Genomic DNA, 26,629 nt, shown 5'->3' with positions numbered 1-26,629 from the left:
AGGCTTTAAAATAGATTAGTTTACCTTTTTACCTGTCCATGCTTCCTCTGGAACACCACCATCCAAGGAACTTGAAGGCCCTCTGTTTATTAGATAAACAATAGTATCTACAGCATCTGCCCAAAACTGTAAAGGCAATCCTGCATGAAATCTCATGCACCTTGCACGCTCCATGATTGTTTTGTTCATCCTTTCTGACACACCATTTTCTTGTGGTGTTCTTGGAACTGTCTTCTCTCTGTGAATTCCATGCACTGAATAGTACCTATCAAACACTTTGCGGCAATATTCACCTCCATTGTCTTATCTAAGACACTTCAATTTCTTTCCTGTCTCAATCTCAACCAAAGCTTTCCATTTCTTGAAAGTATAGAATACATCAGATTTATTCTTAATACAATAAATCCAAGTTTTTCTAGTTGCATCATCAATAAAAGTAACATAATAACGAGAGCCACCGAGAGATGATACCTAAGCAAGTCCCCATACATCTGTATGCACAAGCTCTAATTTTTCATTCTTCTTTTCTTTCCCAACTTTTAGAAATCTGACTCTCTTCTATTTTCCATAAATGCAATTTTCACAGAAGTCCAAATCAACATTCTTCAAACCCGGCAACAAATTCCTTGAGTGAAGAATCTTCATCCCCTTTTCACTCATGTGTCCGAGCCTATGATGCCATAATGCTGCATCTGCTCCTTTGGAAGTTAAAGCATTAACAGAGTTAGAAATACCATTGCATAAATACAATGTACCAACCTTTTCGCCTTTTGCTATTACCAGGGCTCCTTTGGTGACCTTCCAAGCTCTATCTGTGAAAGTTGTCACACAACCTTCACTGCCTAACTGCCCTGTTGAAATCAGATTTTTCTTTAGATCTGGAACATGCCTTACCTCCTTTAATAGCCATTGGTTTCCATTCTGCTGTTTTACAAGAAACTTACCCATTCCAATGATTTTACAGGGTTTATCATCACCCAGAAGAACTTGTCCAAAATCTCCTTGAACATAGTCATGAAAGTATTTCTTATCAGGTGTGGCATGGAATGAAGCCCCTGAATCTACCACCCAGGAATCAGTAATATTTTCGAAAGAAAGAATCAAAGCATCTTGTAACACCTCACCTGTCACATTTGCTTCATGATTGTTTTCTTGTTGTGCATCTCCTTCTTTTCCCTTCCGAGATCTACAGTCTTTCTTTAGGTGTCCTTTCTTTCCACATTTCTAGCACACTATCCCTGATCTGGACTTGGATCTGCCTTTCCTTGATTTACTGCGATATCCTGAGCTCTTTCCTCTTTCCATTTTTCTTCCTCTAGACTCTGCACTCAAAGCATTTCCCGATGTCTCACCGAAGCTTTTCCGTCGCATTTCCTCGCTAAGGATAGCACCGACAACATCATCAAACTTTAAAGTACTAGGTCCAGAAACGGAGTTACTAATGGCCATTACCAAACCATTCCACCTTTCTGGTAATGAGCACAAGAATAACAGAGCTCTAACTTCATCATCAAAGTTTACCCCTAGAGAACTTAACTAACTTGTAACTGTATTAAAATCATTTAAATGGTCTGCAACAGATCCACCTTCCGACATCTTCATATTAAATAACCGTTTCATAAGAAATACCTTGTTTGAGGCCGAGGGATTTTCATATAGTTTCGACAACCCCTGAATCAAACCCTCTATCGTGGTTTCCTTCGAAATGTTGAAGGTGACTGACGCAGCAAGGCACAACCGTATTGTTTCGAGTGCTTTTCTATCGAGAAGGTTCCATTCTTTGTCTGTCATACCCGTCGGCATCTTTGATTTTCTGCCCAATGGTAGGTATAGATCTTTCTGATACAGATAATCTTCCATCTGCATCTTCCATAGCGAGAAGTTTTGGCTGTTAAATTTCTCGACCCTAAGCTTACCATCTTCCACCATTGCTCCCACTCGAACCAGGAACCCTTCTTTCCTACGAGTTTATCAGCCAAATAGACCTTCGGCTCTGATACCAGTTGTTAGAAAATTATATATTACGGAGCAATGGAACACATAAAATATTGCAGAAATATAAACACAGAAAGCGCATAAAACAAGACATACATAGATATACGTGGTTCACCCAGTTTGGGCTACGTCCACCCCGAACAGCCAGTCCTTCCTTTCTATTATCCAGCAAAATGAAGAGACACATAATACACATATATCACATAGCCTCAAATACAATGCCCTCATACAAAGAGAGGGGTTGCCTTCTAGGGAAAAAAACCCTAAACTAAACATAAGTTCTATCATCAGATCATTCGCCTAATGAACGGCCCAGATTGACTAGTAATTACTATACTTTTACAAGGCAATTTTACAACTGTTTTTAGCTTCGGGGGTGCTGCCCCCGAAACCCCTGCCAGGGGGGGCTCCCAAAGCTCCCAGCCCCCCCCTGGACGCCCCATACAATGAATATTTTACGGGCGGCATTGCCGGCCCCATTTCGAACTGGGGTCCAATGTGGCGATACCATTGAATATAGAAGATAATCAGGCTCCACACCCAACAGCTAGCATATCTACAGATGTCTCAGTTATAAAACCTTATTGCTAGCACATACATAGATGCCTCCTGTAAATAATGACTCTGGAGGAAGGCTCAACTGCATGGAATCATCCATGTGTAATACAATGGCATTCTACGAATAAAGAACCAATTTGAGATTGTAGGAATTGCACCATCTAACACTGGACAAGTTGAACACTTGTAATGGAACACTACAGATATGAATCATGAATAGCCCATGGAAAAACATCGTGCAGCAGAATAGCAAAAGCATAGATCCACAACTAAAGATTGTATAGTCAAAACAAACCTTCACGTTCAAGCCTGCGAGTGTTATCATGGTGGATCCACCTCCTATAGATCAAGTAAACCAGATCTAGTCCTTTCTACATGGACACAACTGAAGAAGTTGTGCATTAAATTGAAAAAACCTTTTTTTTATGTAATATGGAAAATAAGGCTGCAAAGAACCCCTAAAATCTTTCAAATGGTTAAGAATTTGAGAAAATATCTCAATGGGAACATAACTAACCCCATTATGAAGAAAACCCATGTTTTGTTTTTTTAAATTCACTTACAATTGGCCATAAAATGAGTTTTAAAATCACTAGTCAAAACATCTACACATTTCCTCCGCTTCAGGGAACAAAAATTAATTGTTTCTAGATTGATTGCTAGATCTGGATATTTGGACTTATTAGATGGCCCATGCTACAATGCATATGCATATTTTTCAGCCTTCGATGTTGGGATGTTTCGATGTGGAAGATCTTGCAAATCCTCAGTTGATTGCCAGATTTAGTAAACCAAAGTTATAGATCCATATCCGGGATTGTGATATTTTGGTTGTGCTCAGAGTATTAACTATGAAATAAATTGAATGAAGGAGAACACACTGAACCCCCAGTTCTAGAACCTCCTCCATTTCTAACAAACCAACATTTCAATTATCCAATTTACTAAATGGTCCTTCAATGGAAGAGCATGACTTTCAGTTTCTTTTAGCTTTAAAGGAGTTTGAAGTTGTTCATGAAGAATAGATGCTTCATTTTCCACCAGAGCAATGTCATTCTAAGCTGAACTTGTTAATATAAGAAATTCTATTTCAGCTTGCATCTTCTCTTTATACAGTTCTTCTAAGATGAATATTTCATTTATGTCTTTTCTTTAATATGAGAACCATTAGGCATATCAGACACATTAATCTAATTCCCGTGCTTACTTTCGGTGTGTTTTTGGGAACTGTTGTTTCTTTCAGAATCTGTCATCCATAAAGATTCAACTCACATTGATAGATCCTTTATTTTCTGAAGTTCTTCGTGTAATCCTTCTTTAGAAGTCCAAAGCTCTTTCAACGCTTGAAGCAAACAATCTAAATCCATGGGTTGTTGGTGCATCCTGTCCACCTGTTGTACAAATTCACCTGTCCCCTCCCTCTTCTTTTTAGCAACATTAACTGTAGAGACCAAACTATCTCCGCTATGCACAATGTCCTCACACCTGAACATATAATTCTCCCTAACTTCTTCACCCTCTCTTAAGTTATATTGGTTATCATTTCCTCTTTCATTAGAATCAAAAGTCCTAGGTTCTTCATTGTTTTCTCTCTCGGATGTGCTATTTTTAGGATCAAAATTCATAGACTCTTTTGATTTTTTCTTTATATGTTCGATGTCGATATATATATATATATATATATATATATATATATATATATATATATATATATCTTAAAGATATTCTAAAATGAAAATTTCTTTTATGATCCTCCAATTCACACAAAGTGCAAGAGGAGAGCATACTCAAGATTTCATTAATTGATTCCTATATGTTTTAAATTTGGATGTAGAAATTAAAATAGAAAGAATCGATCTCGTACTTGAAATTATCACTCCTAGTCTTCACTTGTGCTCCATATTCACAATCGTTTGTATTATTGCAATTTTTCCTGCCAAGGGTTAGTAAATGGGTGGCTATTACCACACCACAAAATTGCAAAATTATCCTAAAAATTACAAAAAATTGTTTTATTTGTTAGTTCTATTCTACTAAAGAAATGAAACATTCTCTTAAGTATAAGAGAATTTCCAATGCATCCATTTTCGTAACAAGATCATGAGTAAAATCATATCCAAGTTTGAAAAATAAACCCTAGTGAATTTTTGGACATGATTATGAAGATTTGATGTTAAAGATTGTAACCTAATGACTAATTCAGACCAAATTTGCATTTGATCTTTAGGTTTTTGATCCTCTTCAACTGTCATAGCACAAAAATCTTCACATCTTGTTGTTGCAATTGGATTTTTATTGTGTTTTTGTTTTTTATTAATGAATGGGGGTTTTTTATGTTTTCTATATCCAAATTCAAGTAATCCTAAATGAAAATGACCCTAAATGAAAATGTTTCCTAAACAATTCTCCTAACCAGCTTACATCTAAGTTTGCTTCCCTGACAATGGCGCCAAAATGTAGGGATATTTAATTATATGCTAAATCCTTGTCATATAATTTTTCAACCCGAGGGTTTCGTAAACATAGAAGGAAACAAAAATATATGGGTCCTCAGATGAAACTATTGTAGAAAGTTTGTTTAGAATGGAAATACATATTACAAATAAGTTCTAAGTTTTTTAAAAAACTAAAAAGTCTCTGATTCAAGATGCAGTAAGCGAAGGAAGATGCTCCTAACTTAGGAGGTATTGGTTTTCCTTCCCCACAATACTGTCCCCAAGAAAAGAAACTAAAGAGAAACATTTTGTGATGTGTAGAAAGCAAGAGAAGAGCCTCCTAATTTAGGAGGTCCTGGTTGTCCTTCCTCACAGTTCTACTCCAACAACATTACCATTGCATCTAAGAAATCATGAAAGAAAGCATATAAATGAAAGCAAGTAAATATTGTTTTCGGTTCAGTTCTTAGCTCATGGAGAAGGGTCTCTTGTTCAAGAGTCCTGGTTGTCCTTCTCACATAAAATCTAGCTATTGAAAGGAAATCAATCCTCACATAACAAAACACACTTACGAAAAGTAAATCACACATGCATGAAAGGAAATAACATAAATTAAACTATGTTATAGATGTATGCCAATTGTGGTTGATGGGGATCCATCCATTCCTCAATGAACACACGTGAACAACTATAACTCCTTAAGAATTAAGAAACATTCATAACTCATAATTGCAAGAAAATGATATTATTCATGTTGAATGAGCAATTGTAAATTTTATGCTAATGAATAACTGACAACTGTTAGCTTCCTTTGAAGGATGCTCCTATTATTTATACATGAATTAGGGATGTATTCTAAATAAATGTAAATCCCTTAAATATGTACTAGATCCATAATTGTCTCAACTTATCCCTAAATACTATATACAAATCCCATGATACATCAATATCTCCATGATCTTTCTCCTTGGAATATGGTCCACCTCTTGAGTTGATTTTGAATTTTTTCTTGGGAGGCCAAGTAAGATGCTTCTAGATCCTCCAAATAGGCCTACACATGTCACAAAACTCATAACACATATATAGATATATGAAACCATGTTAATTTCCTTGTTTTTAATCCTGAATTCACTTTAAATACATAAAATAAATAACTTTGGAAAACAAGGATCCTAACCCATATAATCATGAAGATGGTTACTTGATGTAGGGTTTTAGGCTAGATATTTATGAAATGATGGCTAAATGGTTATGAAATGATGGAAATATGGATGAATATGTAAGACAATTTTGAGACTCAATAAAAAGCCCTCTCTGAAGCTAGTTGGGCTAGATCCCAACTTCGAAAGTGCTTGGTAGTTACCTCTATGATTTTCTTTTGCAATCTTGGAAATTACAGAGCGATAACAAGGTCATAGATACATTTTTAATTGATTTACAAGTAGAAACATGATGAGATCCATACATAGATACTCTCATAAAGCACATGCGTAACCAACATAATAGCAAAAAAAATACCAATGAAATCACAACAATATGATCCACATATAAACTAGTATAATACTCATAGAAATGCAATGCGAAATAACTTAACATTGATGATGTAAAATAAAAACCTGGGATGGGACTTCCACGTTCCACCCGACCATAGAATGGTTGAGCCGAATATCTCTTCACCCATTCACCCCTATGCTATATTCCAAGCATGAATGTGGGATCTCATAGAACACATCAATTAAAAACCATCCAGGGCTTCCAAATGCCATCCACCTCAACCCATCAAACAATGATTCCATGTGACTAACAGACATCACAAGAACATCACCAGATTGGTCTCTATCCAATACTTCTAGGGGTCTAAAGAATTTGTTCCAACCAAGGCTCCAGGACTAGTATCTCAACTCACAACTTTTACCAGGCTCTAGAGTTTTTCTACAACCAAGGCTTCAGGACTGGTAACTCAACCCACCAAGGGCTCCACAACATTCGTATAACCAAGGCTCCAAGACAAATAACTCAACGTAAGTTGTTACAAAGCTCCAAAGCATTTTTCCAACCAAGGGTCCATGAACTAGCAACTCAACCCAAGCTAAGGAAACATGAGAACCAACCAAAACAAAACAATGAAATAAACCCACAATCTTCATGGCTATCCAAGAAATGGCAAGGCTAGGCAATCCACTGTCAATCTAGGTAATCCTCCATGATAATGACATATCATGACCAATAAACCACATGCATGCACCATGCATGCCAAAAATAGTGAGGAAAACATACATGCAACTCGGTACCTACAAGAAAAACTTGTTGTAACTATTGATCCCAATGTCCTCTTACACTTTCCTTCTCTTCCTTTGCCTTCTTGCTCCAAAAATCCATGTATGCCACACTCTCCAAGAGTGGTCCAAGAAACTAGTATCTAAGAATATGAGAGAGAGAGAATAGAAAAGAGCTCCAACAAAACTCAACTAACCAAGCTTTCGCTGACCAAGCCTACCCACTGATCCTCATAGTCATTTTTATTAATGAGGCCTCTATTTTCTTCAATATCCATTATTTTCCTTCATTTTCCTCCTCACATGCATCTTGTGACCTTTCACCTCCCTTTTGTCCTAAATTCCTTTATTTTCATAAATAAATTTGCCAAAATGTCATTTTTCCTTTCCAAAGCCTTAGCCATTTCCTTTTCAAATTTCCTTAGCCATAATAAACTAATTGAATGCCCACTAGGACGTTTTTCCCACCATTCATCTTGGAATACCTATCCCATGACCGTGGTCTTATATAGTTTTACATGAGTTTTTAACCAGGGTTGTTATAGACCCCCCCCCCCCCCCCCTTGGGGGAACACCATCCTCAGTGTTCAATGACACCTATAACCAACAAGACTACTAAAAACAAAACATACTTCCCATGGTGCTTTATAACATGGCTCATTTTAGTACTTAAAATGACCATCTCCTAAAACATGAAAAAGATACTATTTACTAAAGATTTATAAAACAACTCATTACAATATTGATAATAATAACCACATATACATACATCCACATTTTCTTCATCCAAAAAATAATCATACTATTTACGGAGCTTTATAAATCCATCTCAATACATTATTTACAATAATACACACATATACATATATGCACATTTTCTCAACCAACAAATACAAGGATGCGACACCCTCATCTACAACAAGGGAATACAGAGGCTCATACCTCTACCCTCAAAGTAATACCAAGATTCACCTCCTTCTCAAGAAGTCCAAAATCCACTACCAAAGTCAAACTATATCTAATGTCCAATGCTACAATCTTGTGCCACTTGTCCTCTCATTCAACAGTTACCCGCTCATTGTTCTAGGCACACTCTTAATGTGAATCTGATTCCACCTGGCAATGCTAATGACCAAAAAAAATATATCCTCGACCTTCCCTCCTCTACTACACAATCCCTCCAGCAATCAAGTCATCCCCCTTCCATGTAGTCACACAACTTCCAAGTTTCGTTGGCACCCCAATCCTAGGTAGTCCATCCCTTGACAATGTTTCCTCACATCAGAAGATAGAAAAACCAAGGCATATCCCTACCTTAAAACCATCATACCTATCATAGCATTCTAATGGACATCAATGGACATTATTGGGTAATAGTACCCCACAATGGCCCTACTCCTGAAGTGCCTTACCAAACAAATACTGCATGTTCTAATTTCTTTTGTTACTGTTGCTAATTCTTGCAGTAAATTTCAACCACACAACTGGCGTGCTCATGCTTTCCTGTACCAAGCACATAATCTCCATTAGATTTAAAATAAATTGAAATAATTTCAAATCATAGCTCATTGGTGGCCTATCAACAAGTTACACTTACAATTATGTTCGCTCCTTATCACAACAAGTCAAACTAGCATCTTCGACCAAATCATCATCTATAAACATATCACATTAGGTTAGCTCAAAACACAACCATCATAGCTCAACATCATAAATCACATATAACCATCATAAACCAGAATCATAGATCACATGTAATCATGATAGACTAGAATCATAAATCACATGCATAATAAAACTCAAATAAAATACTGATACTTATCCTTTAATCAATCCTTAGCTTCTACCTTTGTCCTTATTCTGTATGCACTCTAGATCGGTTTCCAAACCAAGTAAACACTGAATTCCTTCTCCTCAACTATGTGCACATACACATAATGTGCATCACACACCTACAACCACATATGACATACAAACCCATGCAATACATAAACCTACACCTCATATACCACACATAGACCTACACCTAGGGTACAACACAAGACATACATACACTTGCACCTAATGTACAACACAATAAATCCATCTATACCTGATGTACAATGCCACACAATACATGTACCTACTCCTGGCATACAAAACAACACAATACATCTATACTTGATGTACAACACCACAAAATACATGTACCTACACATTCCGTACAACACAACATAATACATGTACTACATACAGTACAACACAACAAGTACACATGTCACGATAACATGACTACATAATGCATATGCATGGTACTACATGTGCACAACACAAGATGTACGACATGCACATAATACCACATGTACAACATGTACACAGTACCACCTGTATAGAGCACCACTTGCACAACATGTACATAGACTCACATGTACACGACACTACTTGCGCAACATGTACACAATGCCACATGCACATCATACCACCTATACAACACATACACAGTCCCAGACATACCCAACACCACATGCACGACATGTACATGACACCACATGTATACGACACCATATGCATGGCATGTACACAACACCATCTACACACAAAACCATATGTACAACATGTACATGACACCACATGCTCACATCATCACTTGTACAATCATGCACAAAACACCATATCTACATAGTACCAAACGTACAACATGCACAGAACACCATATGTACATAGCACTACATATATAACATATACATAACACCCTATGTACACAACACTACATATGAAACATACACACAACACGATATGCACACAACACTACATATCCATCGTGTGCACAGTATAATATATACACAACATCACATGGCCAGCATGTACATAGCACCATCTATACCCAACAATGTATATGCAATATTTGTACAACACTATCTGTACCAGCCTGTACATAACATTGCATAAACAACATGTACACACACTATATATACATAATACACATGCACACAACATCACATATATAACATGTACAACATATACAATATCTGCATGAAAATAGTACCACACATCCAAAACTACACTTTCTCTACCAAGAAACCTTGCTTCTAGTATCTTATCCATGCTTGTCCCAGCATGTTGTAGACCACACTGCTTTCATTTCACTAATGTATCACTCGGTATATCCTACCCATAACATAGACATAATGTAATCACATAATATCAACTCATAACCACATCGTATTAACCTCACAGATTTGTTAGGGCTACTCCTCCCAATTGACTCTTTGTAAGATGAGGAGCCTCTGCGTGCCATTGGCATACATAAGCAATCGTTCTCCAACAAGAATGATCCCTGATGACCTTGTAAGATAGTGACATAGATACATGGATACATAAATACATATAATAAACATTATCATAAATAATCATGATCATGTCATACAACGATATGCATCCATACGCATACATACACGTAAACACCAACATAAAATAATAATGATCTAGTTAGTCAATTGTTGGCATTATCACATAGGTTTAGCGCTATGACACAGGCGTTGTCCTTGATGGCAACTCAATCAGATGACAGATCATAGCTTAGGCTCACAGAATGAAGGAAAAAGAGATATACGAAGGTTCCTCTTGACCAAGCCGCGTATACACGCAAGTTCGCCGACCAAAAGGCATGTATGCGTATACATGCACTTTCACGCAAGGAAAGGTGTGTACATGTCAGAAAGCTAAGTTTTGGTCTGTGGTATTCGGTCCATGGTATTTGGTCCGAGGTATTGAACCCAAGTATTGGATCGAAGGTATTGGTCCTACGGGTTTTTGGACCATGGTATTGAGAGAGACCTAATCCTATGTAAGGAGAAGAAGATCATTAGGCCAAATAGGAAGTGTGAAAGTGATGAATATCTGATGAAGGGTGAGATCTAGTATGTAGGTTATGGGTATGTGTTGCTTTGTTAATGAGGCACCTATGTGGTGAATGAAGGTTGATGAACCAGGATCATGAAGACTAAAATGCATTATCATTATATGGTATGATCATGAATAGATCTGAATACTGATGCATGTCTTATCCTTTATATCTTATGTTCTAGGTATATCTAAAGTTGGAAATTGTAGCGAAGGTATAAGTAATTATTTTCAGATCTATACGTGGGTTCTCTTTGGTGAAACAACGTATACACGCTGGTTCGACACAGCCAAGTAGCGTATACATTATGAGATTTGATATTTGAGGTTACTGTTGGTTCTAGTGGTTGTTGCAAAGCTCTGGGTTCTGCTTTGTGTTCTGGAGACTGTGTTTTGATAACAAGGTTTCATTGATTCAGTTGTTGATGATGGAAATATATTTGATGGCTATATTGCAGTGGTGATTGTTTTGTATTAATGGATCCAGTCTAAAAATTTATGAAACGTCGCACCCTGGAAGAGAAGGTCGTAGCCTACTATAGGTCGTTGCCTACGTAATAGTAAACATATTGGCTAGTACAAGAGCTAGGGGGTTGTAGTTCCCTTCCAGTAGTAGCTGGAGAATGAGAGAAGGTTATAGCCTTCTTTAGGTGGGTTTATGCATACTGGTATGAGTCTGCGCCAATGAAAAATTGTAGAACAAAGTTTCCTATTAAAAGGAAGATAGAGACGATTGCAGCAGGTGGTTTTCACCGACATTGGGTTTCCACTTTATATCATACTGTTCATGTGTGCTTCTTATGTGTGATGATCTGTTCTATTTTACTGCACCTGTCTATATGGTTAATAATGTTCTAATGCACTCATTAAAGATCAACTAATTGAATCATAAGTTTGTTGGATATACGTTAGTTGCATTAAGTACAGTTGCGTATACACGCAGGTTTCCTTAACTAAAGTAGCGTACATGAATCTAAGTATGGAATTGTAAAAAGGTTATTGATTTGCTAATACTGATTCACCCCCTCGCCCCCTCTCAGTATTATTTCCATACATACATATAACAATGTTAAATAATGTTCTGAATGAGTATTAGCAAATCAATAACCTTTTCATTTCCATTATCAGATTCATATACGCTACTTCAATTAAGGCAAACTGCGTCTATACGCAACTGTGTTTAATGCAACTAGCGTATATCCAAAAAACTTATGATTTACTTAGTTGATCTTTAATGAGTGCATCAAAACTCTATTTAACCATATAAACAATGATAAAATATGGATACATACATACATATAATAAACATTAGCATAAATAATCATGTTCCTGTCAGACAACGATATGCATCCATACACATACATACATGTAAATGTCAACATAAAATAATGATGATCTAGTTAGTCAATGACATACATACATATAAACATTAGCGTAAAATAATCATGATCATAACATAATTACTAGATAACATAAGGTCAAGGTTAAGATAACTCCCTTTATATTTGCAACACATGGTTAACATTGAGAACAATAGTTTCCAATCTAGACAAGGCATATGACACCTCAAATCCATTCACCTTACTTTTCTTGCTTACATTTCCCATGAATGTCCCTCCATCACCCATTTATACCAATGTACCCAACTAGTGCAACTGGCTCTCATACTCTTGCCTTCAACTACCCTTGTACATGCATCAAGATTCACTTAGGTTTTACCTTACCTATTGGGTACCACATAGCTCTCCCCAAGCTCCATTAAATTCCTCATTCCCTAACCAATTCCCAAGACTCTCAAAACAATAAAGGCAAGACTGAGAAGCAAACAAGAAGAAAACCATGGAAAACCAACAATAATATGACACCACAAACAAGTGGCATGACCCTGCACAAGATGCAAAAATAACCACAATCAAGCACAAAAAATCATAAATGACGAAAAGCACGAGACTAACAACACCACGACTCAATTCCCATGGTTCCCAGGGAAAGCCCAACCCAAGCATTCTTCACGATTTCATGGCAGCCTCTTTTCCATGCAATCCCCTACATCATATTAACATAAACACATAATTGTCAGTGTATAAACAAACATAATAACATATTGGTTACCTTACCTTGTTGTTCCAGCACATTTCCTTGTAACTAAGCACGTCCATGCCATCTTTGAATGGAATCCAATCCTTTGATGAATCTAGCCATAACTTGCAACTAGTTGATGTACCTGGAAAACACATGTTCATAACTATAACACATATCTGCATAATTTCAAACAAAATTAATGCTAAGAATGCTTCATGTATACAAAGAACTCATTAGTTTGGAATTAGGGTTTCCAAACATAGCCAAAGGAATTCCTTCCCAATTCCTTTCTTCTACTCTTTACCTTGCTACAACCAAGCCTTACTATGTACTCTCGCATCACCTAACTGTTAGTTATATAAACACATCAATTATTACATTGTCATGCTAATACCAATCATGTTACATTGCAACTTCTCACACATGTAAAACACATGTTCCAAATATCAAGACAATCATATCTATCAATTTGAAATCAACCTTTACCAAGACTAACAATCATGTCATAATCCATAGTCAACTCATAGGCATCAGACATAATGCTACAAATGTCACCTATTATACTCAAGTACATATCAATTGTCTCAACACATATGTATTAGTACAATCATCTTAAAACAAGATCATTGAGACACATACTCATATTATGAAATTCATCAAACATTCAACCAAATTGCAAACATCCCATGTTAACTAAATCAACAAGACAATATAATAGATACCAAACACTCAAACACCAAATAGACGTCATAATAAAAAAATCAAGCACAATGCAGATGAGATAATAAATTTCATACCTTAATGTATCTCAAGGGAGGTGATCTTGTTTACACAATCAATCCAGATTAGCATGACATAGCTTCACAACATATAAACTCAACAATAAATAAGGTCATGATATCCATAATAGTCACTAGCTAACATGTGCACATCATAAGCTCATAAACATTTATCATTCATACATAATAATCACATCTACACAGGCAGTCTATATTAGCACAACATAATGACAAAAATAAGTCGACTCATACTTGAATGTCATAACCTTAACCATCTGCATAGGCCCATCCAATTTAACATGATACATATAACATCAATATCTTAATCTAATAACCCTAATCATCAAGTTAGTAGCATATAAAAACAACAACCTATAACATACTCATCAACAATGTATAACATAATCATCAAGTTATCTTAACATAAAACAAAAATAGCAATGCATACAACCACAAGTTACTATCATTCATGACTATCTGACACATGTACATATTACTACACCAATCAACTAGCATCTATCATGTATGTAACCATAACCTGAATAGAATGAAAGGCTTACACATAACTATAATGCATATAACAATCCTTAACCTACATACCTGCATGCCCAACATAAAAACTTGTATGATGACATGCTCTTGCCTCGAGGTCCAATGTTTCAAATTCACTTTAATGATCTACATCTCTTGCTCTATCTCAGCCAAAACATTATCATCATAACATACTAATATCATCATGATGACCTAATTTCATACAATGACCTCAGAATGCATGGCTAACCTAACATGCATGCATAAGCATAACCATTACAATGCATGCATATAGACACTGACACGCATAACAATGCATATAAACCCATACACTCATGATGAGACTTCCCACAACAACACCATCAACATTCACATGGCGACATCACTACAACCATGATCAACATCATGCAAATGCAACAAGCACATGGAATACAAGCATAAGGAACGCATATGCAACGAACATGAATGCATGACCAACACACAACCCATCTAGTTCGAGGGGTGAACCATGCTCTAATATCACTCTATAACACCTTCCTCCCACATCTACCCAAGCAACTTCCCAACTAAGGTAAATATGTGATGAGAGGTCACTATTGTATGATTCGACCTCCTAATTTATGTTAAGGAAGTGGAACCAATGGAAACACACCATACAAACATTCAAAATCAACATTAGGACCTTCAGGAACCAGCCCAACCTTTCTGCCAACCAGCCCCTGGGTCCCACTGACATTTTAGACCACTTGACCCCCGGACGGTCCCATGCTATAGGCATGCTAGCGTTTAGGAGGCTCTGGATGCTCCCATGCTATATGCATGCTAGGGTCCAGGGACTATTTTGGTCAGTATTGTGACAATAACCCTGGGATTTGAGCCTTTTTTTCAAGCCCAGAGCTGAGGTCACTGCCCAGAATTGAATGACACCTTCAAAATAGATAACAAGGAAATGACAATACAAATGAAATTACTTAAATAAGACCTTGACTAGACCCCTACTAGTCGTGGAAGGCATTTTGTCAAACATATCATGAATATGTAATATATAGGTGTAAATAATAGATCGGAGCATAAGGGTCTCATACTTAGTTGAGAATCGCTAAGAAGCATTCATGCCTCAACACATTATGTACCATTTCATCGATTAGGTCATATATACATTTTTCAGTCATTTACAAGTAAAAACATGATGACAACAACACATAGCTACTCTCATAAAACACATACAGAACCAATGTAATAGCAACAAAAATAACAATGAAATCAAAACCATATGGTCCACATATAAATCAATATAATACTCATACAAATACAAGGAGAAATAACCTCATATTGATGATGTAAAATCCAAACCTGGGATGGGGCTTCCATGTTCCACCCAACTGTAGAATGGCTAAGCCAAATCTCTCTTTAGCCATTCACCCCCATGTCATATTCTAAGCATGAATGTGGGATCTCATAAAACACATCAATAAAAAACAATCCAACACTTCAGGAGGCCATCCACCTCAACCCATCAAACAATGATTCCACCTCACAGTCGGAAATAACAAAACCATCATCATATTGGTCGCATCCAAGCCTTCTAGGGCTTCAAACCATTTGTTCCAACTAAGGCTCGAGGACTAGTAAGTCAACCCATAAATTTAACCGAGCTCCAGAGCATTTGTCCAACCAAGGCTCTAGCAACTGGTAACTCAACCCAAGATAAGGAAACATGAGAACCAACCAAGTCAAAACATTGAAATAAACCCTAATCTCCATGGATATTTAGGAAATGGAAAGACTAGGCAATCCACTGTCAATCTAGGCAATCCTCCATCCCAATGACAAATCATGACAAAGGAGCCACATGCATGCCAAAACTAGTGAGGAAAACATAAATTCAAGTCAGTACCTGCAAGAAAATCTTGTTATAATTTTTTATCCTGATGTCCTCTTACGCTTTATTTCTCTTCCTTTCCCTTCTTGCTCCAAAAATCCAAGTATGCCACACTCTCCAAGAGCGGTCCAATAAAATCTAGGTATCTAAGAATATGAGAGAGAGAGAGAGAGAATAGAAAAGAGCTCCGCCAAAGTTGAACTAACCAAGCTTGTCCACTGATCCTCATAAGATTTTTTATTAATGAGCCCTTTATTTTCTTCAATTTCCATTATTTTCTTCCTCACATGCAACCCGTGAGCTTTCACCTCCCTTCTCTCCCAATTTCCTTTATTTTATTAAATATATGTGCTAAAATTCCATTTTTCCTTTCCAAAGCCTTAGCCATTGCCTTTGCCAATTTCCTTAGCCATAATAAATTGAATGAACACCCACTATAATTTTTTTCCCACCATTCATCTTGGAATATGTGTTCCATGACCATGGTATTATATATTTTTACATGAGTTTTTAACTAGGATTGTTACAGATATTTACAAGGACTATCTGCATGAGACGATGTATCTTATGCATCATATCATCAGAGCTAGTAGGGTACTAGCAACAATGAGGGATGGAGGGCATGCAATGAAAGATACATCAGATGAGGGTGGTGATCATGATCATGATGATGAGGGTGGTGACCATGATGCTTTTGGTGTTACTACCCCATTAGCTCATGGTCATCACTCACTTGATCATGAGATTCCAAAGCTAGGGGATGTGCCTTATGTTTATCCTAACAGATTAGACCAAAGACCTTCTCCTCCACTTCAGAATTCACCAGACCGCGTTGAGGAAGTAGTTTACCATCCATCAACCTCTATTGCATACTAGCCACCTCATCCTCCACCTCATAGTTCTACATATGGTAAGGTAGTAGTTGACCACCCATCATCTTCTACTGCAGACTAGGCAGTTGGCACTACTACATTTGTTGTATAAGATAATTGATTGTATTTATTTGACTTGTTTGTGTGTGTGTGTGTGTGTATAAGGTGCATTTTTTTGTTCATGTTTATGTACTTAATTTATATGTTGGTGTTGACGTGTATTTTTTTAGGTCATGTTAGATATGTTCATTTAATGTGTGTGGTGATGATGTTAGATTACAATGTTTGTGTTTTGTTAGATGTGATCATGATGATGATACCATGTTATATTGTTATATTTGTGTTCTATCTAATGGCGTTTATATGTGTTAAAGATGTATATAATTAGATGATGGTAGTGAATTCGAATATGTATCTTAGATGATGTTTATGTTTGTTAGATGGTTATCATCATGATGTTTATTTTTATGAAATAATATTTATTATATGTTTTGTATTAGTGAAATTATATCAAACTTTTATATATGAAATTGCATGTGAAATGAATTTAAAAGAAAATGCAAAGATGTTTCTATAAATTACAAAATTTAGTATCGTTGAAACTATGATTGTAAAATTACGATAAGTATTATTTTATTTCTTAGATAGTTCTTTGATATTCAATCTAACTTAATTAGTAGTAAAATATTTCAATACTCAGAAGGAAAAATAATTAAAGGTAAAATAATTTAGTTAGTTCTTAATAAGACGAAAATGTGTAACTCATTAAATTTTTGATATAATATATTAATTATAATAAATTATTTAAAAATACAATTTAACCAATTCAATATTGGTTTATAAAATTCAATCTACAGTTAAATTTAAAAAACATAAGTCAAATTTTTTTTATAACTAATTTAGATTTAATATAACTTAGAAAAATTATTTTTTATAAAATTTAATTTATTACTAAAGTGATAAGATTTTCAAGAATTTTAAATTTAATATTTATAGCAAATCTTACCAATTTAAATAAAAAATTTCTCTCTCTAAAGATAAGGGTCAAGAAATGTAAAATAAGGCTTGTGAAGTTACTTGTTGTTGGGGATTTTCTCTGCTGGAAGTTATTCCTTAAAGAGGCAAGTGGAATTTTTTCTAGTAATAAAGAGCTAACATTTTGGTATTATTTTGGCTCTTTATTTGCTATTATGTTGGCTTAAATTAACTATTTTTCATAATAAATGTGAGTTAAATAATACAAAAATTATTCTATATTAGATTTAAACTTTTAACAATAATATATGTGATTATTTCTTAGTAAACAACTGAAAAAATATTTCTTTTTCCACATATATATCATTAAATAGTCACTAAAACTCATGTTTTTACATTTCTCCTTTCTAATGTTACATCATGTTCAAAATGATAAAAACATGTCTATTTTAAATAATTTACTTATAAATACATAAAAATAGATATTTAATTTACATAATATAAATCGGAAACAAAAATGCATCACCAAGTCTATTTGAATGTAGAACAAATGCCTCTTAATCACCATCACATTACTTATCATTTAATTCTTAGCCATACAATATTTATTAATTCAACTTTTATTTATAACTACCATTGAAAAAAAAAAGTCAAAACCTTTCCATTATCCACGAACAAAAATTTAAAACCTCTCCTACATCCATGTAAGTCCATTTGTCGCTCATATGGTCCATTAAAAATGTAATCAACATATTATACATGCGTAAGACCTCATCTTAGTTTACATAATGTTGCAAGAACTATAATTTAAATATAGTAAACATGACTTTACCTCTCATGTCAAGAATTTAATCTTACATATTAATACACAAAATTTTCATAGTTAAAGACCTCATAGAGTTATCACTACATAATGATATATATTGATTTTGAACTAAACAAGAATAAAAAATAGGTGAACTGATTAATAAACCAATAAGAATCTAAATCGAGTCTAAATCTTCAATGTTATTTATAAAGTCACTATTTTCTTCTCATTTTCCAATTTGAGAGGGATTGTGACCTTGAATCCTTATTATCATAAATATTGTACACAATTGGAAATACTTAGTTTTAAGTGTAAACATGTTTGCACTGAAAAAAATGTGTAAAACATTTGTGAATGCTACCAATTATATTATAAAATTCCAACAAAGCGAATAAAAAAACAATATAATTAGCGAAATAAAGAAAATAAAAACATACGACAATAGTGTAAATGATGAAATTACACAAGAACATATCACTCTCCATTGTCATCACCTTGATTATCTTGCTTACTTGTCATGATAACAACATTGTTGTCAAAACTATGTTTTGATCTAGGGTCGTGTCTTAATACGAACCACCAATCCCTATCCGATAAATCTGTGTTAATAAACGCATGGTTGCAGTGTTTTTGGAAAACATAAGGCTCCCTAGCTTCATGCCACATCTTTCTAGAGTTGATAGATATCAACCCACTATTGTGATATTAATTTACACTATTCTGATCAATGGCTTCCCACCACTTTCAGCTAAAAATAACACATTTGAATGAAGAGGAGTCCACTTCAATGATCTCTTGCATCTTTCTAATGTAACCTAAAGTCCCCTGCATTAGGTTTTGATCGTGATGACTAGCACGACTATATTGATCAAACTCAACCTACACTCCATAATCCTATGTCATGCATCCATCATCGAAAACCCCTATGGAAAATGATGTCCATACGCCCACATAGATGGGAACAAATGAACCTATAAAAATGTGAAAAAATCACATTGTCATGTGTCTAATAACCCGAGCATAATTAAAAATATAAAATATATATGGATGTTACAATTAAAAGCTATAGTAAGAAGTTAAAACTATATAGAAAGAGATTATAATTACCGAGTTCTTGCAGCCATTCCCTATGTTTAGTGCATCCTCTTCAAAATGTAGGTAACGACTAAATGCACCATATTTCTCTTCGACTTGATTAACAACCTAACTTTTACGGCATGCCATTGACACATTTTATCTTAAATGATGAGGATGAGGAACACTCCTAGCATTCAATCATTTGAATTATTTCCTATCACTATTCCATTTCCCCCTATTTTGTTCATAAAATGTGCCCATGGTTGTGTAGCTTCCATATTTTAAAGAATGAATTTGTTGATCGCTTCAATTTCTGAATTTGATGATGAAATCAAACCAACACACACACACACACACACACAAATATATATATATATATATATATATATATATATATATATATATATATATATATATATATATATATGTATATGTATATGTATATGTATATGTATATGTATATATATATATATATATATATGATATTAAAATATGTATTAATATGAAGTTCAATGTCAATAGTTACTATGTAGTAATTTGACAAAGATAAGCCTAAACTTACTCTTTATCATGCACCCCTTTCTATTCATTTTGACAAGCTCCAATTCTCTTTTTTCTTCATCCCTTTCACTGTTCCAAATTGTCACACTTGGTGTGATGTCAATCTTCTTGATGTACTCATTGGAATAATAGAAATAATCATACAATATCTATCCCTTTTCCACAGATCCCTTGGGTTTTTCCCTTTTCCAAATGAAAATTTTCAATTTCTTCATGTACCTCTCTAAGAAGAACATCCAACAACAAAAACCCACCCCAACTAATTCAACGTCAACTACTAGGTGAATTAAAAGATGAACATGCCAGTTCATGAAACTCATCGATAGTTATTTCTCAAACATATAAACAATCTCAGTTATCTCTTGGCGCCACTGTGGAATGTTAGCCATATGCATATCTTTTTATACGATCCAATATACAAATGCATATAATTTAGATATGGCATGTTGTAGGTATTGGGGGATGTCATGGTTCACACACCCATCCATGAGTAGAGGATAGTCACACTGCATAGTAAATAGTAGATTATACAAAGAATAATTATAAACTATCTGATTACATAAAAATAGAAATAAAATAATAAAATCATGTCTTTGACATACATACTCTTAGAAGGTTCAAATGGTTAACGAATTTCAACCTCAATATACGATCTTCCACTTTGAAGCAACACTATAGGGAAGACCCATATACATAAGGCACTCTCACACTCATTGTAACATCCTTTGCTAAAGACAGATTATCTTTCTTTAATATCCATGGGACATCACCTTCTTTGAAAGATGAAGAGGGACCATCCTTTCCTCTATTTTCTTTATCATCGACAATGTTTCTTTTCAGTTTTTGAATAAATAAGATCTCTCCTCACATCCAATGTGTGACTTTCTTTCAATGATATGTGGCTCCATAAAGTAGATGAAATATTTTTAAATATATGCATGAGATCTAGTAAGTGGGAAATCCTTAGATGCACCTAATATGGGAGCTCATAAAAGGCAAATTTCCTTTTCATCCCAATAAATATTTCTTAACATAGGTGTCAAAGGATCCTGGATCATTGAACATACCCTCCCCATTTGAATCAAATATTTATAAAAGCTCCTTCTCTCCCTCTGATGGTCTAATCCATTTAGCTAGTGTCATTATTGTAGGCCTTTCAGTTCACAAGTTAAATAAGATTTTTCTCTTTTGTAAGAGTATTCTTTTGGGAGGAATAACCTGGAGCAGCCATACATTGAATTTCATAGGTGGTCATACCACCTAGCCTTCAGAGAAGGTCAACAAATTTTACACCCATGATACCCTTTTTGCTATAAGACTGATGAAATTATTATATACATGCTGACACGTTAACAACCATGAGGATCCGAACAATTTTAGTGAATTAAATTAATATGTGAAACAATATTGTTACATATATAAACAAATCAATAGATATTTAGTTTACGAAGACAAACTTGTAATTCTAGATAATTATGTATGGCTTAAGCACATATGCCATACAATGTAAAACTCCTCGCTGTTATGATGGGTGTTGATACATCATATGCATGTATCACTTCCAAGAATTCCTTCAATTCATCTACCAATGGTTGTAGGTAGATGTCGATATTCTTCACCTTTCTTCTACTAGGGACTATGAGAGCCAACATAAGATTTTCAATATTCACAGAAAACCATGGGGGGCTATTATTATTGACCACTAGTACATGCCAAACATAATATTTGGTGTTGTGGAGGGAATATAGGTTGATTGCATCCATGGCTACATTGATTCATAGAATTTGTACTTCATCCTTAAAGTTTCCAGGCCATGTATCCTCTATATGCTTCATGGCTATTGAATTTGTTGGGATTCACATAAATCTTGGCTCACTTACTTGTAAGGCATTCCATCCCTACAACATAACTAATTATTTGCAATAAAATATACCTTGAATCCTTGGGATTATAGTCATGTGCCTCAATATATTACGAGGAAGACCATATGATTTACCCATTTTGTTTTGAATTACAATACCTGTCATGCCCATATTTCAGACATATCTCTTTGTATGCATATTATCCTCTATATGATATTATATGTATTCAACACCCATCATTTTCAACAATGATGTTTCCTCTTCACAACTACCTAACAAGACATTATCAGCCAGAAGAACCTTATCTTTGAATAACCTTTAGTTGGATGGGAATATAATTGAACAATGCCAATATTTAACGTTTTTAAAATAAACCATGTCTAATGTTGATTGTGTCACAAGATTTCTCAAAATATTAGGGACTTGATTGTTCATGTAGGTGAACTACTTCAATATTGTCGAGAAACATGCATTCGACATGCCAAAATTTTCTTTCATGTTGTACAACAACATTGTTGTACCTGACTGAGTGGACTGTAGGTTGCTTTTAGGTCTAAAGAGGGGTGGTAGAAGTCGTTTTTAGGCTTTTGAATAAGGTATCATTGTTATGAGCATCATCCCATAACTCATCATTCTAGGATGCATCTAACAACATTACCACCATGGAAGTCATATCCCATAGGTAATAATCCACACCAACCTCTATTTGATTGCCTCTATTGCCAAGTTATGATGAAGAACTATAATACTATTATTGTTGTAGTCATTCCTAATTGGTGAATCTAGACATAGTGGGAATTGAATTGGTGGTTGATTCAATCATTCTTTGTATGCTTACTCTCCAGGTATTTCTCTTAATGCAACCTTCTCTTGAGTTGACATTGTATTGAGGTGCAACGAAATATGGGAGGTGGGTCACTCATCATCACTAGAACCCTAATTTCAAAAAATATTGAACATCATTAGTACATTATCAATGATATTAGTAAGCACGCTAATGAAATTGGTTTGTTGAAATTATATTATACCAAACAATTATTACCATCATTGATCTAGGATTGTGGCTGAAATAAGCCATGTTCCAATTGGCAGGGTGAAGAGGTTGTCCATTTTTATCTACCAACTGCTTGCTATATGCTACTCCTTAAAAGATCTTCCAACATTTTTGTAATGGAGGAATATTTTCTACATCTGAACTCAATTCTGAATCAGGATCCTCCAAATTTGGATTAAATTTTATTCAAATTGACATAGGTTAAAAATAAATGAATTCAATTAGATAATCAAAATATTAAAAAAATATGAACCTACTAGAGATGGAAAGGGAGAACTCCGTGAAGGATTTTGATGAGCAATATGGAACAAGCTAGAATGTGAAGAATTGGCCATTTGATATTATTGAGCTTCTATCCCTACATTTGTTAAAAATCAGAAATAAAATTTTACATGCATATATGAAATTAATCTTAAGAACCATATAACCACAATCTAAAATTCAATAGTTTGGAATAAGATTTCAAGAATAAGCTGAATTTAAGTGGAAAATATATACTATGAACTACGGTAATTCATGTGGATGCATCCTAATGGATAATTTGAGATTAATATGCCATTTTATGTGAAAATAAAATTTCATACAGCTTTTAAAACTGACTGGCGTGCTTATTAGAACGAAGAACACGATGCATTTAAATAATACCAACACCAAGGCATCTAAATAATACTCACACTGGTTTTTGTCATTCTGAAAAAAATACGCTATAATATTAGTGCCCTTGTACATAAACACATTGATATGTTTAAAAAAAATAGCACTGGTCCACAATTTCCAAATTTTAGAAAATAAAAATGAATTAAATCATCTCGTTGCTCTTATAAAAATTACAACTCTGACGCTTTTAAATAAAAACTACACTGTTGCATTAAAAAGTCAATCCCAACATTTTAGGCTTTCGAAAATTAAAAAATAATTATATTATGTCAGTGCATTGAAAAATTTTGCTCCCGTGACAATGTTAGTCTTCCTAACTATTGAACGCACCAAAATTTGATTAAATTGAAAAAATGTGCATTTTTTTTCCCTTTTTTAAAATAAAAAATGAGTAGAAATTAATTTTTCGAAATCTAATTTCATAAAGCCTTTTTAAATAGTAAAAAGTTATTTACTATTTCATTATTTTTCCCAAAATTTCGAGGGAGTGGTTTGCGAGAGAGACATACTAGGTGCATTGTGCAACAACATAATACTTTAGAGTAGTAGAACTATTCAGAAGATCAAAATATGAAAGATCTGGTGCTTCACTCGAAACCCTGGATATTAAAATTTTTGAATTTTATTCTTGATTTACTAATAATAAAAAATTACAGTTTCTATTAGGGTTTAATTAAACAGAGATCATTTGCAAGACAGACATACTGGGAGCACTGTGGAGGAGAAAAATATTTTAGAACCACAGAAAGATCATAATTTGAAAGGTATGGTGATTCACTCAAAATGTTGGATAACAAAATTTTTAAATTTTACTATTAATTTTTTTTACAATTTATGTTCCATTTATTCACAATTCAAAAAAAAAAAAACCCTATATAACAAAAAAATTGCTATTGATTTTACTAGTAATTTTTTTACGATCTCCGTTCCTATTTAAATTTAATTAAAATTAAAAAATAAAAAATAAATTTCAATAGTGACCTTAAACCCTTGCTTCTTCTAGCAAAATTTTACCTTAGCTTTTAAATTCCTCTACAACTTCACAATTAGGGTTTTCCATTTTAGGCTTTTTAGATTTAATGGGCTTTTGTACTTACTATATATAGGGTGTTTGATATGTAAAGTAGGGGAATCACTTATTGAATTAGATCAAAACCCTGTTGGCCCTGTTTATTTATTTTTTAATGGATATATGTTCTACAATGTGTCATCTATAATATAACATTGTCAATTTTGTCCAGTCTATTTTCATTGCTCTTGGTGTAATATAACAAACTAGCACACCTCTTCCAAATATCACATTTAAATCATTGCAGTGAATTTAACCTTAGAAATTGCACTGTCATAATTTAAAATTATTTTAAAACAAAAAAATCCAAGAACGTGATGAACAATTAAATGCCCTGTGTGCTTAATGGGCTAAACACACCAGTGCATTTATTCAGATAAGCACACCAGTTACCAGAGATCTTTTTAGCTAAACATTATTTGATTTTTTTGTAAAATATATTTAATGGCTTCTATAATAAATGTAGGTGTTGTATATTGAAAAAACAATGTCTCGGAAGGTGTCAAGTAACAAAAGTACTCATCGACGTAATGATGACATATAAGAAAAAACAAATCAAGCAAGTTCTTTGTGAATTATTTACAAAATTAATATGTTTGAACTATATGTAAGTTTAAATCATATGTATTCATTGGTGTGTGTCATGAAGAGCCACAAAATGAATAATGTTGATAAGGTTGTTTTTAATCTAAGTGCAGAAGATCATAAAAGCCTAATAGAAAAATTATAGAAGGATGAATCAAGTAAATGAAAAAATATTGTTCAATATGACTTTCCTTTTTTTGGAATTTTCACCAATAATATGCATAAGAATATTAGAGGACATGTTTCAAACAATATACTAACTCATATATGTTTAATTTTCTAGATGGAGTAACAATGAAGGAAAATATTAGTGTCGTTCTAAGAAAAGAAAAATTATAGAACATGTAAATGACGATGAATTGCTCCTCAACTCATTTGGAGTGGTGCTGGAGGTTAGCGAAAGGGGGGAAATTTTAGAAAAAATATGAGGGATGTAGTGGAATAAACATATAGACATACTTTCCACTTAGAATACAAAAATAAATCCATTGATTCTAAGAACCAAATTATATCTAAGCTATAGGAAGCATTTCCAGAGAAATGGTCAATGAGACATGTCACACTTGCAATAACGAGAACATAAAACAAAAAAAAATAATAATTCAACAGGTAATATTCCTAATTAAAAGGATTTTCTAGAATTATATGTATATATTACAACACACCATTCATTTATTAATATCGATTTT

The sequence above is a fragment of the Pinus tabuliformis genome, chromosome J (genome assembly GCF_031772625.1).
Source record: "Pinus tabuliformis cultivar Carrire ecotype Pingquan chromosome J, CPIR1, whole genome shotgun sequence".
Taxonomy (NCBI): Eukaryota; Viridiplantae; Streptophyta; class Pinopsida; order Pinales; family Pinaceae; genus Pinus; species Pinus tabuliformis.
This window is presented reverse-complemented; position numbering follows the sequence as displayed.